The sequence below is a fragment of the Pan troglodytes genome, chromosome 6 (genome assembly GCF_028858775.2).
Source record: "Pan troglodytes isolate AG18354 chromosome 6, NHGRI_mPanTro3-v2.0_pri, whole genome shotgun sequence".
NCBI classification, from domain to species: domain Eukaryota; kingdom Metazoa; phylum Chordata; class Mammalia; order Primates; family Hominidae; genus Pan; species Pan troglodytes.
This window is the reverse complement of record NC_072404.2, coordinates 140692373-140708418: the sequence shown is the minus strand read 5'-3', so window position 1 is coordinate 140708418 and position 16046 is coordinate 140692373.

Sequence of the window (16046 nt, the reverse complement as noted above, 5' to 3'; positions counted from 1 at the left end):
AGCATTAATAACATATAGTAGTTCAAACCCTCAAATAAAAGAACATTGTTTTTGCTTATAAAACTTAAAAATATAATGTCTTTGAGTTAATTCTTTCTAGACATGTTCTTTATAAAATGGCACTAAGTTTATAGCTTCCATACAAAAATAGTTTTTCGTTCCTTCCTAAATACTAAATAATCTACCTCAAATTTAAACTAGCACATAAATTTCACTAAGAGATGTCTGTATACCAATCTATTGGCTTAAGTATAGGACAGAGTTGTTGGATTTTCTCTATGATGATTTCTAAAAATATTTTGGTGGCATAGCAATAATTTGGTGAGATGGCAGATTATACAACCCTGCCAAAAGTATAATTATATATTTTATTTGTCCATGCTAAAGACTGAAGTCCAGCATATCTTAGAGAAATGATAAGAACACAGAAAATATAATCAGGCTTCCATTGTAGCTTTACATTTCACTCCAAGGATTATGCTTGAATTTATAAAATACTCTCAGACTAGACTATATATTTTTTTAAATAGAGACAGTGATATGGAGAATTTAAAATTGTAAACAATTTTAAAATAGTTTCGTTGGTCTGTAGTATAAATTATTTTATTTTGGAGCTGATTTATCTTCCCAGGTGTGCTTGTCTTAGGCTAAAATTTTATTCCTATTTTTGAATATGTGATTGTTGAATAATCAATTAGGTCACAGGATGACCTAAAAGTGCATGGGAACAGGAAAAAAAATAAATCCTACCCTAGAACTCCATGGGATAGAATTGGAACAAAAGAAACGTCCTTAAATGTGGACATATATGTTAGATATTAACAAAGAGAAAACTTAGGCTATAGGGCATAAAAACCTTTATGTCGGTCAAGTAACTTTCATGAATACTGATGTTTTTTCCTTTCATTCCTGCCTTTCTTTACATATGAAAGGAATGATACATGGAAGCAAACAGGTTCCCCTGGTCTATTTGCCATGAACAACTTGATATTCTTCTAGGTGGTATTTACAATGAGGAAAGGAGGGAAAGATAAATTAGAGCTCTCATTTTGGTGAAATTTCATTTTAGTAATCATCCTAATTTTATAGCAAATTTCTTTTTTCACCTCGCATATGTTCCATTCAGCACATATATTTCAAAAATGTATGTTGATCCCCAATTTTGAATTTTGGTTGTCATTCTGATGAATAGAAAGATGCATTTTTAAAAGCTGTCATCTGGGAATGAGTCAATGTTCTGCAGATCATTGGCAGGTAGGCCAAAGAGTTATTCCACCAAATTATATTCCCAGCAGGAGAGGATGTAGACACTCTAACAAACTCTGGGCACGGTGACATCTGTATCTTTGGAAAGAGACCAATTTGCATACCATCTGGCACCAGACAGTTGAGCTCCTTGAAGTGGTAATGGAGAGACATTTTGGTTCTGGCAATCAGGGTTACAGCTATGTGGTGAGTTAAATGCTCCACACAGAGATGCTGACAGGAGTATTACAGCCCTGAAAAAGACAAACTGGGTGATGTCAATGGGCTGACTAGAATTATTGCAACAAAAGGAAGCCATCTAAATTGGAGATTTTTGTTATTTTGGAGAATTCAGAAAGGCTTATATTTCATATTAATTCACAGTATTGAAGTTAAGTTCATCCTTTGAACATAAGTTAGTTTTTAAGACATTATTCTTGAGACTCAATAAAAAAGCATAGGGATGTTCTTTCCTAGGTGCAGCATACTGTGTGTGTAAGTAACAGCTTGAGAGAAAATTACAGTCATTAGGGTGCAATGGTAAAGAGTTTTTATTTCTATTTAATTCAAATTAAATCTGATTCAAAATACATGGGGAACAGGGATGGTTGTTGCCAGGAATGCTATTAAAGCTTCTGTTCAGCATTTCTGAGGACGCTTTATTAAAATGGGAGTGACAGTATCATCCTATCCAGCGCTGTTCTGTTTGCTATCCCTTCACAACAGCCCTAAATACAATTACTTCTGGTTTAAAATCGGGGATCAGAGACAGCAGGCAAGGGAGTAGAGGCATGAATAGAAACATTTACATATTAGAGTTTATAAAAAAATTAAAACTTTTACTCACCATTTACAATATTTTGCTTATAAAATATTGTATAAACTCTGCACTTGGTTTGTGACACCTGCGTTTTTATAATGAATTAATTTTATTTCATTAATTTTATTGTTTCTTTATATAATGAATTGATTTTATTTTATTGCGTTGCCACGCTCATACTAAAGTAATTTTTATATAAACTTCTACTAACTTCTAGTAAAAAATACTTTATGTGCTTGTTTTAAATTGTTGTTTGCAACAATTCGTGCTATTTCCTGCCCATCATCAGTTGTGATAATTAATTCTGTCTTACAATTTATGGCACCTTTATTAACACCAACCAGAGATGTTACTTATAGCAAAGCACCCTATTTCTTCCAATCTTCTTTCTTTCTTTCTTTTCTTTCTTATTATCTTTTTGTTTTCATTTTCTTTTATTCCAGAAGCAGATTTTATAAATTTCCAATTGCTGCCGTAGAAACTTGCTATAAATTTAGTGGTGTGAAATAACACAAACGTAGCATACTAACGTTCTGGAGGTCAAAGATCTTAGAATCAGTGTGTGAGCAGGGGTGGGTTTTTTATGGAGATTCTAAGAGAGAATTTATTCCATTTTTTTTTTTTCCAGTCTATAGAGGCTGCCTGCATTCCCTGGCACATGTTCCTCATCAGCAATAGCACCTCTCTGACCCCTGCTTCCAATGTCTCCCTCTTATAAGGACCCTTATGATTATACTGGGCTCATATGGATAATCCGGGATGATCTCCCATCTCAAGGTTCTTAACTTAATCACATTTGCAAAGTCCTCTTTGTCATGTAAGGTAACATATCCATTGGTTCTAAAGATTAGGACACAGACAACTTTGTAGGCATATTATGTCACCTACCATATACATAGAAAGAACTAAATGATTATATCAGAAGGTATCAATTTCCACCAATGTTAACTGCCACTGTATTCTGACAGATGGTGTAAAACTGTCACAGTTAGCAATGTTCCCTCCCAGGAAAGGAAACAGAAGTCACACTCCTGCCTCTAGAGAGTCATTGATTCCCTTATGCATGAGTCTTATTGAGCAATATTCTGAGACTGTAGGAAAAAAAAAATACTCTCTCTTCTCAAGAAGCTTAAAACCTACCATAACAAAAAGGTATGTAAATAAGTAATTAAAAGGAAGGGTAATGTGGTAACGTCCATGAGTTTACTCCAATATATCAGAACACAGAAGACAGAGAGACTACTTCCACTCCGGGTCATCAGTGAAGACTTTATTTTTATTTATTTATTTAGCAAATATTTGTATCGCTCTTACTTTGTTCCAGACATAATTCCACATATTTTTCAGACATTACCATTTAATTATTCTACCAATCATCTGTGAAACTTTATTATTATCATCCCAATTTTACAGATGAAAATATCTGGGGTATAAATAGAAGAGTTAAACAAGGTCACATACCTATAAGGAGGTTTGAACCTAGGCAGTTTAGCTTAATAATTTTTTATAACTACTGCACTAAGCAGCCACGTTCAGGTGAATATCTGTGTCTCTAGAGTATCCATTTTACACCAACATGTTTATAGATGACCAAAACTCCAAATCACTGGGCCATGTCATCCAAGAGCTTCTTAAACTTTCAAATACTCTTAACATGAATCTTTGAATTTAGTACAAATGTACAGCTCAGAAAACCTTGATTTGAGGAATTTTAGCTTATTAACAATTACCTGTCAGGGTATTCAGTTAGTTTCATGTCTAGAACTTCCTCTCTCAGTTCTTGGAATATGTTTTGATTTGGTGATGTTTTGTTGTTTGTTTGTTTGTTTTGAGACAGGGTCTCACTCTGTTGCCCACACTACAGTGCAGTAGCATAATCATGGCCCACTGCAGCCTCGGCCTTCTGAGCCCAGATGATCCTTTGGTCTCAGTCTCCTAGGTAGCTGGGACTACAGGCACAGGCCACCATGCCTGGCTAATTTTTGTAGTTTTTGCAACCATGGAGTTTAGCCATATTGCCCAGGCTTGTCTTGAACTCCTGGGTTCAAGTGATCCACCTGCCTCAGCCTCCAAAAGGGAATATGTTTTTCTCTTTGTGAGAATTATTAAGCTATATATAACTTCACAATACCAACAGGCAAGAAAATAAAGTGGTAAATACTTACAGTCAGAAAGCTCTGGATATAAATCATATCTCTGCCGTTTGCTAGCCATGAATAATACATTCCCATCTTGAGGCTCAGTTTTTTCATCTGTAAAATGTGGATAAAAACCACTACCTACTTCTTCAAATGGTAATTAAAAGTATTAAGTTTTAAGAGTGCATATTAAATCACATAGTACAGAATCTGATACCTATTAATTATACAGTAAGTGGTAGATATTAGTACTGTTATTTTTATATTGAAATCATACGGTAAGAACTGAATTTTGAAGTATTAATAATACAGCACACTGAAGAGGTTCAATATTTTTAAAAGCTTATTTTTGAACACTGTTAAAGGGGGCATCAAGGCATAGTAGTTAGCATAATCGAGTTTTGAATAAAACAGAGCAGGTTGGAATTCTAGCTCCATGACTTACCATCACTTACCAACAACTGTGTGACTTTTAGCATGTCAGATAAAACACTGAGCCTATTCTCAGCATCTGAATAAAAATAATATGAATGATAATATGAACAATAATGTGGTTTGGCTATGTGTCCCCACCCAAATCTCATTTTGTAGCTCCCATGATTCCCACATGTTGTTAGAGGGACCTGGTGGGAGATGATTGAATCATGGGGGTGGGTCTTTCCCATGCTGTTCTCGTGATAGTGTATGGGCCTCATGAGATCTGATGGTTTTAAAAACAGGAGTTTCTCTGCACAAGTTCTCTCTTTGCCTTCTGCCACCCACGTAAGATGTGACTTTCTCCTCCTTGCTTTCTGCCATGATTGTGAGGCCTCCCCAGCCATATGGAACTATAAGTCAAATAAATCTCTTTGTTTTGTAAATTGCCCTGTCTCGGGTATATCTTTATCAGCAGCATGAAAACAGACTAGTACAGCAAATTGATACCAGGAGTGGGGTCTGTTTTTATGTTGCTGATAAAGACATACCCAAGACTGGGCAATTTACAAAAGAAAGAGTTGTATTGGACTTACAGCTCCACATGGCTGTGGAGGCCTCCCAATCATGAATCAGAAGGCAAGGAGGAGCAAGTCACATCTCACATGGATGGCAGCAGGCAAAGAGAGAGGTTGTGCAGAGAAACTCCTGTTTTTAAAACCAGATTTCATGATACCCATACACTATCATGAGAACAGCATGGGAAAGACCTTCCCCATGATTCCATCATCTCCCACCAGGTCCCTCCCACAATACATGGGAATTATGGGAGCTACAAGATGAGATTTGGGTGGGGACACAGAGCCAAACCACATCATTGTACCCCTGGCCCCTCCCAAATCTCATATATTCACATTTCAAAACCAATCATGCCTTCCCAACAGTCCCCCAAAGTCTCAACTCATTTCAGCGTTAACTCAAAAGTCTAAAGTTCAAAGTCTTATCTGAGTCACAGCACCATCTAATCAGCTGCCAGCATGGCCAGGATATAAAGCAGGCAGAAAAATGTGAAAAGGCTAAACTGGCTTAGCTTTCCAGCCTACATCTTTCTCCCATGTGGAATGCTTCCTGACCTTATACATCAGATTCCAAGTTCTTTAGCTTTGAGACTTGGACTGGCTTCCTTGCTCCTCAGCTTATAGATGGCCTATTGTGGGACCTTGTGATTCTGTGAATTAACACTACTTAATAAACTCCCCTTTATACATATATCTATCCTATTAGCTCCATCCCTCTAGAGAACCCTAATAAAGACAATATAATATATTCAAAATTATACACATAGAAATCTGCATTGCCAGAAACATAGTAGATAATAAATGCAATGTTTGGTTTAACACTTTAATTGAACTCCTATTATTCCCTACTAAAATGTTATTTGTGGTAAAACTTCAACAATGGTAACAGAAAGGTAGAAGATAACAAATTATTGGCATATCAGTGTTTGATCAAGAATTCTAACTGTTTCAAGATAACATCTAGTTATTTTACACTGGGCCACAATAATTATTTGACAAAAAAAGTTATAATTCATGAATTATTTTTTATTAGATAGGTTTGTGCCTTAATTTGCCCACTGGTTGTGATGAAAGCAGTTAAATTGATCGTTCTTTAGGGACAATTGTATCTTCAACAAAATATAAACTGAAAGTAGTATAATACCCAATTTCATTGAAATTACAGTTTTAGAATTTATATACATAATCTAATGAATAGTTGCTGGCTGAATCAAAGAAATTACTTTAGAAAATTTAAAACAGTTCCTGACATCTGCTCTTGGGCCATTATTTAATTAACTTTACAGCAGGAGGGGTAATTATTATAAAGTTAATTGATCAACTAGGCCTTTCTACCAGCAGGTAAGAGCTGATTTTCCAACTGCAAATAGGTATGAAAAATGTAAAGCACATGTTCAGACAGTCCCAGAATTATATACATAGCCTTTCTAATACCAATCATTTCATCTAGTATTTGTTTTTGAACTTTTAATGCAAAACACTTTACAAAAAGGACCACATTCAATTGACAGATTAAAATCTATGTTTGGCTTTTTAAAAATATTTCCCCTTTGCCTCATTTTCCAGATGAGTAAACTGAGGTTTAGATAAGTTTTTTTTTTTTTTAATTGCTCAATCATATAGTTAGATATTGGCAGATCCAGGACTTGAATTCAGGTATGGCCATTTCTAAAACTCATTTAAGGCTATTCAGTTTTTAATGTTTTTATGAATAAGCACAAAAAACATTATCTCTATAGATAATCACAGGAAATGTCTTTTCTGGTCTGCTATCTATAGGTGTTACTTTTGTCTCCCAAAGCTATCATACTGTGTCTGGAATTGGTTCCTTCCAGTGTGTTCTTGGTCTTGCTGACTTCAGGAGTGAAGCCGCAGACCTTCACAGTGAGTGTTACAGCTCTTAAAGGTGGCGTGTACGGAGTTGTTTGTTCCTTCTGGTGGGTTCATGGTCTCACTGACTTCAGGAGTGAAGCTGCAGATCTTCGCAGTGAGTGTTACAGCTCTTAAAAGTAGTGCAGATGCAAACAGTGAGCAGCAGCAAGATTTTATTGTGAAGAGTGAAAGAACAAAGCTTCCACAGTGTGGAAGGGGACCCAAGCAGGTTGCCACTGCTGGCTCGGGTGGCCAGCTTTTATTCCCTTATTTGGCCCCACCCACATCCTGCTGATTGGTCTATTTTACAGAGACCTAATTTGTCCATTTTACAGAGAGCTGATTGGTCCATTTTACAATCCTTTAGCTAGACACAGAGTGCTGACTGGTGCATTTTTACAGAGTGCTGATTGGTGCATTTACAATCCTTTAGCTAGACATAGAGCGCTGATTGGTGCATTTTTACAGAGTGCTGATTGGTGCGTTTACAATCCTCTAGCTAGACAGAAAAGTTCTCCAAGTCCCCACTCGACCCAGGGAGTCCAGCTGGCTTCACCTCTCATAATTAAACCTAAGATTTTTCTCAAAATACTATTACTAAAGTCAACCTCAAAATTAATTTCAAACTAATCTCAAAAGTATATTAGCTCCACAAATAAAAAAATAAGTATTTTGAATCAGATTTTTTAGATTGTAGTAGGAACACTATACATGAAATACACTCTCCTAACAAATTTTTAAGTGTGTAACACAGTTTTGTTAATTAAAGGTACAATGTTGTGCAGCAGATCTCTAGAATTTAACCACCTTAACTGAAATTTTATATCCATTGAATAGCAACTTCCCATAAACTGCATGATTGGATTTACCACAAAGATTACTTACGTTAGACTTCAGCACAGTCTAAAATGAGGTATCTAAAATAATCAAATAGACGGTGTATTATCATTTTGATGTGCCATTGAATTATTTTACTAGTATTTGGTCAAGGATTTTGTGTCTATATTCATCCAGGATATTGGTCTGCAGTTTGTTGTTGTGTCCTCATCTAGTTTTGGTATCGGGGTGATAACAGAACTCATAGAATGAGTTATGGAGAATTCCCTCCTCCTGTGTTTTTTTTTGGAACAATTCTGGGAGGATTGGTATCAGTTGTTTGTATATTTGGAAAAACTCAACTTTGAATCCATCTGCTCCTGGGCTTTTATTATTGTGTTGGAAGAATATTTATGATGGATTTAATCTAGTTACTTATTATTGGTCTGTTCAGGAGTTCTATTTCTTCGTGGTTCATGCTTAGAAAGTTGTGTTTTTCCAGTAACTTATTAATTTCCCCTACATTTTCTAGTTTGTGAGCCTGTAGTTGCTCATAGTAGTCTGTAATGTCTCCTTTTTCATTTTTGATTTTGTTTATTTGGATCTTCTATTCTTTTCTTGGTTGGTCTAGCTAGCAGTTAATCAATTTTATGTTTTTGAAAACCGACTTTTTGTTTTGTTGATCACTTGTACTCTATTTTTGGTCTCAATTTCATTTAGCTCTGCTCATTTTTGTTATTTCTTTTCTTCTGCCAACCTTGAGTTTAGTTTGTTCTTGTTTTACTAATTCCTTGAGGTGTGAGGTTAGGTTGATGACTTGTGATTTTTTTTCTTTTTTGATGTAAGCATTTAATGGTATAAACTTTTATCTTAGCGCTGCTTTTGCTATATCCCAGACATTTTGGTATGTTGTGTTTCCATTTTCATTCATTTCAAAAAAATTCTAAATTTTGTCTTAATTTTTTCATTGACTCAAAAATTGTTCAGAAGCATGTTATTTAATTTCCATGTATTTTTATAGTTTCTAACGTTCCTCTTGGTATTAATTTCTAGTATATTCTGCTGTGATCTGAAAAGATACTTAACATAATTTTGATTTTTTAACTTGTTGAGACTGATTTTGTATCCTTACCTATGATGTATCTTGGAGAATGTTACATGTTCGGATGATAAAAATTTATATTTTTCAGTTGCTGGATAAAATGAAATGTCTACCAGATACATTTGGTTTACAGCCAAAGAAATAGTCAATAGAGTGAACAGACAGCTCGCAGAATGAAAGAAAATGTTTGAAAAACTGTACCTTAGACAAGGGATTGATAGTCAAAATTGACGAGAAAAATCACACAACTCAACCAAATAAATAAATAAATAAATAATCCCATTAAAAAGTGGGTAAAGGACATGAACAGACATTTTGCTAAAAAAGATGTACAAATGGCCAACAAGCACAGGAAAAACAGGTCATCAACCCTAGTCATTAGAGAAATGCAAATTAAAACCATAATGAGATAACATTTTATACCAATCATAATTATTAAAAAAAAATTAACAGAGGTTTGCAAGAATGAAGATAAAAGGGAATACTTGTACACTGTTGGTGAGAATGTAAATTAGTACAACCTTTGAAAAAAACAGTGAGGTGATTTCTCAAAGAACTAAAGATAGGACTACTATATGATCCAGCAATCCCACTACTGGGTAATTACCCAAAGGGAAAGAAATTGTTACCTCAAAAGGATACATGAACTCATGTTTATTGCTGCACTATTCACAATAGCAAAAATATGAAATCACTGTATGTTTACATCAATGGATTACTAGATTTTAAAAAATATGTTGTACATATGCACAATAGAATGCTATTCAGCCATGAAAAAGAATGAAATCATGTCTTTTGCAGCAACATGGATGGAACTGGAGGCTATAAGAGAAATAACACAGAAGCAGCAAGTCAATTACCACATACGTGGAAACTAAATAATGGGTATTCATGGGCATAGAGTGTGGAACGATAACAATGTAGACTTGGAAGGGTTGGGGGCTGGGAACCGTATAAAACAAGAAACTACTTAACAGGTACAATGTGTGTTATTCTGATGATAGACACACTAAAATCTCTGAATTCACCATTATACAATATATCCATGTAACAGAATTACACTTCACTTCATAAATTCATACAAATAAAATAAAAAGTAAAAATAAAATGAATCAAACACAGAAAAGCAGAGAGTAAACAGTGGTTGTCAGGAGCTGGGGAGAAGATGAAGTAGGAAGTTGAATCACATGTTTTTAAAGTAAAAGTTGAATCCACAGCTAACACAACAGCAAAGTCATTTATTGTCTTTAACAAGAAATTGTTGAGTTGATAATAGGCTGATCATTTCTATCTGTCATCAGAATCAGAGGAGTGTGGAATGTAAGATATCAAGCATTATAAGTATATTTGAAAAAGCATCAAATTAATTGGGAAAAGAAAAGCCCAATTTTTATTTTACAGCAAAAAAATCAAAATAAGTTTATAATACAAAATACTTTTATGTAGGTAAATTCTAAAAATGCTCTCAACTGCACAGAATGATGCCTCAGAGTCAGTAAGAAAACTGGATCTGAAAAAGCCAAACTACATAAACATAAGTACTGGCATCTTAGCACGTAAATTTGAAATATGACACATATTTTATTAATTACATATATATTTTTCAAAAACCTATTTTTTTCAGTCTACCCTCAGATTTCAAATCGACTTGCATTAGCCTTTTAAGATGACTGACAAGGATAAGCCAATTATTTTTATTGTCCCATGTTGTCTCATATGAAAAATAAAATGAGATTTTTCAATGATATTTGTATGAGCTGTGTCATGCTATAGTTACAAAAGACAAAACAAAAGCCTTGAAATCTCAGTGGATTTAAGCCACAAAGTTTTCTTTCCTGCTCATTTTTGTTCATACCTCATGTCCAGTATAATTTAGCTAGGGGCACTTGCACCAAGCTACCCTCACACTTGAACCCAGAGTGATAAAACAGCTACTACCTGGAAAATCATTTCCATCTCAGAAGGAAGAGACAGTCTAGTGCATGATAACTTGGATAAACGTCCATCTAGAAGTGATTCATGTTCTCCCTGCATTAAGTTTTCTGGTCAAATCAAGAAATATGACCATTCCCAAATTCAAAGTAAAAAGCAAATGTGAGCCTATCAACTTGCCAAGGAAAAGAAGCAGAAGTGTTTTCAGGCAGCATCAGAGACTATAACAATTTACCTTCTGGGTTGCCAAATATGCAGTTTATGCTCCTTTCTACATTTCAGAACATAAAGAAAAACCAAAAATTATACTTAATCTCTGCCTCAGGCGCAAAGTCTAATGTCTGAGCATGATGACTGGCTGTGTCTTCATTTGATTTGGTTGCCATTCCTCTTGGTACAGAAATCTATAAACTTAAAATCCAATTTGTTTGCTTCCAGTGCTCTTAATATATGATGATGAAGCATCAAAAGGAAACTCACAGTAAATATTCCATTTGATAGAAAAATGATGGGAGAAGCAGCAGTTACTTATGCATAGAAAATCTATAACCTATTTGCATACTATGCAAGATCCTCTACACTAGATTATGAAATGTATCATTATTAGGTCCTAATTCTTCTCCACTGAAGGCCTCCCCAGTCTCTTATGCCCTAGCTCTACCTTTAGGTAATTCCTCCTTTCTGATTTGCCAGATGCCATCATCATTCTTCACAGAACTAGAAAAAAACAATCCTAAAATTGATACGGAACCAAAAAAGAGCCCTCATAGCCAAAGCAAAACTAAGCAAAAAGAACAAATCTGGAGGCATTACATTGCCCAACTTCAAACTATACTACACGGCTATAGTTACCAAAACAGCAGAGTACTGGTATAAATATCAGCACATAGTCCAATGGAAAGAATACAGAACCCATAAATAAACCCAAATACTTATAGGCAACTGATCTTTGACAAAGCAAACAAAAACATAAAGTGGTGGAAAGGGCATCCTATTCATCAAATGCTGCTGGGATAATTGGCAAGCCACATGTAGAATGAATCTGGATCCTCACCTCTCACCTTATACAAAAATCAACTCAAGATGCATCAAAGACTTAAATCTAAGACCTGAAACCATAAAAACTCTAGAATATAACATCAGAAAAACTCTCAGAGACATAGGCTTCGGCAAAGAATTCATGACCAAAAAGCAAGTGCAACAAAAACAAAGATAAATAAATGGGACTTAATTCAACTAAAAAGCTTGCACAACAAAAGAAATAATAAGCAGAGTAAACAGACAACCCATAGAATGGGAGAAAATAGTCATAAACTATGCATCTGACAAAGGACTAATATCCAGAATATACGAGGAACTCAAACAAACCCAGAAGAACAAAGCAAATAATACTATTAAGAAGTGGGCAAAGGACAGGAATAGAGAATTCTCAAAAAAAAAAAAAAAAAAAAAAAAAGATATACAAACAGCCCACAAATACATGAAAAAATGCTCAATCAACATCACTAATTATCAAGGAAATGCAAATTAAAACCACAATGAGATACCACCTTACTCCTGCAAGAATGGCCATAATTTAAAAATCCAAAAATAATAGATGCCGTGATGCATGTGGTTTTTTTACCACATCCTTAATATTTCGTTTTTAGGAAAAACTTTTACACTGCTGGTGGGAATGTAAGCTAGTACAACCACTACGGAAGACAATATGGAGAATCCTTAAAAAACTAAAAACTAACTTTTGATCCAATAGGAAATGAAAACCAATTTTCATACAAGAAGAGGGTGGCTGCTGTAAAAATACCTAACCTGTAGACATGGCTTTGGAATTGGGCAATGAACATAGGCTGGAAGAATTTTGAGGAGTATAATAGAACTGGCTCACTAGAAACATAGCCAAATTTTATTAAAAGGAATAGAATGATGAAGTAATGAAAAAAGGTGTTGACTTCCAAAATTCTAAGAGCAGGAAACAGGCTGGTAAAACTACTAACCTACTGTGCCGTCCTTCATGAAAAAAGAAGGACAATTATAAGGAAAGAGCCACTACTCTCAGGACTATTCTCAGGCCTTTAAATTCAATGGAGTTTTCCAGCTGAGATTTTGAAATTGGGATTGGTGACTCCTTTATTCTTCCCTTGTCTTCCTTTTTTAATGTGAATGTCTATAACTTGTGTCTTATTCCTGTCCCATCATTGTATTTTAGGAGCAGGAAACTTGTTTCCTAGTTTTATAAGTCTAAAAATAAAGGAACATTTTCCCTGTGGATGGATTTTACCCAGATTCTCACCCATACCTGAGTTAAATGTTTTAGGTAATGAGATCTGAAACTTTGAGCTAATAAAATTTAGATGAGTTTTTTTTTAACTTTTAGTTGATTCTGTAATTAGTTGAGACTTTTGAGAATATTGTAGTAAATAAGGTGAAAGTATTTTGCATGTGGATTGGACATGAATCTTTGGATACAAGGGGATCCTAATGCTGCAAATTGCAACCTCTTCCCCTAGGGCTACAAGTTCATTAGATACTGACCTGCTTTGTTATCATCTCAAAAACTTCACCAACATTTTCACCACTACATAAGATAGATGGCATGTTTTCCAACATCCATTCATCCTTTATTCACTAAGATAGGCAGAATAATGACTTCCAGAGATATCCACATCTTAATCCCACAAAACTCTGATTATGTTACCTTACATAACAGATGGGACTTTGTATATGTGATTAAGGATCTTGTGGCAGAAAGACTGTCCTGGATAATTCAGGGGGACCACTGTAATCACAAGATTCTGCAAAAGTAAAACAAAGGCAGGATAGGCAGAGTCAGAGAAAAAGATGTGAGAACAGAAGCAGAAGTCAGGATCCTGAGAAAGACCTAACTGGCCATTGTTGGTTTTTAAAAAGAGGACAATAAACCAAGGAATTTCGTCAGCTTCTAAAAGCTGGAGAAGTCAGGATATAGATTCTCCTCTAGAGCCTCTAAAAGAAACAGTTCTGCTGGTACCTTGATTTTATCCAGTAAGATCAATGCTATACTTCTGACCAAGAGAAATGTAAAATAATACATTTGTGCAGTTTTAAGCCATTAAGTTTGTAGTAGTTTGTTACAGCAGCAATAGAAAATGAATACAGTGAGAACTATACCTTTGGCCTTTTTTTTCCCTGTGCTATTTTGTCCAGTTGAATGGACCTAATACACATGACTTTAATCCATTTAACTTTTTCAAGTACCAATATTGTACTTATAACATTAATTGGATCTGAACAGAAAGGCTGAGGTTCAAATAGACTTCCCTGCTCAAATTTTTTATAATATTTTATTTTATATTATATTATTTTCAAATATGTTACTCTTAATCTCATTCATTTTGAAATAATATCCAATATTCAGTGACATCTCATTTTTTCAAATTATTTCAAATGTCTTCTATCACTTTTATTTTACTTTATTTACTCGGTAATTGACAAGCATCTACCTTTTGCAAACTTGCAGATACCTAATTTTGTGATTTTTCTCTATTCTCTTTCATTTCTAGTTGCAAACTGATCAATTCTTTCCTCCTTTCATCTCTTCCTTTTAATACATCACCAAATATAGCCAATAGCAATCAACATATGCTTCCAACCCTGCACATCCCAACTTCTTCCCTCAAAGCTGCAGGTTCATTAGTAATTGACCTGCCTTCCAAGCTATCATAGCAAAAATATTGCCAACATTTTCGCCATTACATAGCATAGATTGCTTGCTTTCCAACAGCCAATCATTATTTATTCACTATCTACCAGTCAGACCCTAAACAAATACCACATATTTAAGTGTTTCCCCTTATGGGAACATTCATTTATACTAGGTTAAGATGTACAACAAACAACTTAATGATGTAAGCACTGAAGGTTAGTTTTTTACTCAAATTTTATGTCCTATGAAGGTTAGCTAAGGCCTCTTCTCTAAGTCATTCTTATTTTGGGACCTAGGCTTAGAAAACAAGAAGATATTTTCTGGAATATTTCCTGGGTACTCTGTGTATCACTTCTTTCTCATGCTGCTAATAAAGACATACCCGAGACTGGATAATGTATAGGGAAAGAGGTTTAATTGACTCACAGTTCAGCATGGCTGGGGAGGCCTCAGGAAACTTAAAATCATGGTGGAATGGGAAGGAAACATGTCCTTCTTCACATGATGGCACGAAGGAGAAGTGCCGAGCAAAGGGGGAAATATCCCTTGTAAAACCATCAGATCTTGTGAAAACTCACTCATATAACAAGAACAGCATGAAGGTAACCACCCCCATGATTAAATTACCTCCCACCAGGTCCCTCCCATGACCTGTGGAGATTATGGGAACTACAGTTCAAGATGAAATTTGGGTGGGGACATAGCTAAACTATATCACTGTGGCAGAGAAAAAAAATGTAGTGGATTATTGCTGGTTTAAAAATCTCAGTTCATAAATGATACAAGTCACTTCTGTTCACATTTCATTGTCCAAAGCAACCTAGACCATACAGCTTCCCAATTGCAAGGTGGCAGGGAAGAAGGCCCAGACATAACTGATATGGACAGCAATCATGACTACCACATACATTATTTGAATGAAAGTTGTGATACTCATACATTTAGTTTTCTGGTTGAAAATGAAAAGCAGACTTTTTAAGAGAAAATTTAGGCATTATTCATAACTGCATACCACCAATATTCAACTGTGTGATGTTCTGAAATGCAAAACACAACAGAGTTTCTTTGTACTGTATGATACAGAATCTTAATGATAAAACCATTACTTTGTCTATGCTTGGATTACTTTTACATTGCAGTTAGTCTCATATTCCAAGAAATATAGAGGAAGTCATTAAAATATCATTTTTATACATTACAATATTTATATGAAATGACACTGTTTATCATGCAATATTGCTAATGCTTTAGAAAATGAGAGTGTAAACTACAGTTTACCACATTTATTTACATCTGTATGAAAAGATGCTGGACTATCTCATAAGGAGATCATTTTCATATAAAAATTAGTTGCATAATAACAACCTTATATGTGAAAGCAAAGTCAGTGAGTTTTCTTTTCAGAAAAGTGGAAAGGGAATATAATGGTGCATCAGGAAATTAGTTA